Below are 1,285 nucleotides of genomic sequence, written 5' to 3' on the forward strand. Positions count from 1 at the left end.
AAGGAAACAGCCAGCAGGACCAATCCGAAAGCGATGGAATCCAAGAAACCGTTGACGCAAAATGAATCAGAAGAGCCTGAGACAACGAAACTGGAAGTTGCGACCACCTCCAAACCTCTAAACCACGAAACAGTAAAAATACAGCTACCACCATTCCCGCAAAGACTGAAAAAGAAGCAAAATGATGAAAAGCAATATCATCGCTTTCTGGAATTATTAAAACAGCTACACATCAATATTCCTTCTACAGAAGCGATAGAGCAAATGCCGAAATATGCCATGTTTTTAAAGGATATGGTGTCAAAGAAAAGAAGTATAGGAAAGTTCGCTACAGTGGCATTAACACAAAAATCAAACACTATAACCCCACCGAAGATGCACGACCCAGCAAGCTTTACAATCCCTTGCTCAATGATGCGTGGAAAGTGGAGTAAATAAATATACGTTCATTATTCGTTCTCCATGCATCGTTAGTCATGCGTTGGATTAAGGGATATGCAATATGCGTCTGATGACCATGCGTTCCTGCCCCAAGTTTTCTTGCTCTCTCGCTAAGTATAACGAGATCACAAGTTTCTCAAGTGATTCGAAGTCGAACTTAGGGACTTGTAGCTAAAATCCGACAAGCCTCTGCAAGCTAAAATCCGGCAAGCCTCTGCTCAAAATTTTTTTACTCATGTCCCTCAACTTTGCTTTTAGCTTTTAACAATGCGTTCATTTAAAACAATTCAAAACTTTGCGATTTATTATTAGAATGTTGTTTTGAACTTGGTTACCCTCTTCGTTTTGGCTTGCCCTCACAGGTGTCATGCGGACAGCTAACTTCGGTTGCGTGCTATATTCAACTCAACTCTTGCCTTGGCTTAATTTGGCTTGCACCAGACAGAGGAGTTGCTATTATGCATTGATCTTGGCTACTTGCTTTCCTTTTTTGGCTTACCTACACAGGTATCATGCGAAGTATCCAACTACGGGTAAGTGCCTTTCACAACTTAACTCTTATCAACTTGAGTTTCCCCTTTTGCACTGACAGTGGAGTTTTTATTATCGAACTTCTTTTTTTTTTCTTATATATATATATATAATATATATATTATATTATCATAATCACATAGTGAACGATTTTCTGGACTGGCAGCTCAACTATAGAGGCAGCAAGTGCTCTCCACGAAAGCAAAGACAATTCATCAAATGAGCGGTAACGAAATGTTGAGAAGAGGTTTACTAATAAAAAATTAGACTGTCAAACTTTGAAGAAATTTTAAAGTGAGGTGAATCTCTCTCT

This window comes from Benincasa hispida, chromosome 5 (genome assembly GCF_009727055.1).
Source record: "Benincasa hispida cultivar B227 chromosome 5, ASM972705v1, whole genome shotgun sequence".
In the NCBI taxonomy this organism is placed as follows: domain Eukaryota; kingdom Viridiplantae; phylum Streptophyta; class Magnoliopsida; order Cucurbitales; family Cucurbitaceae; genus Benincasa; species Benincasa hispida.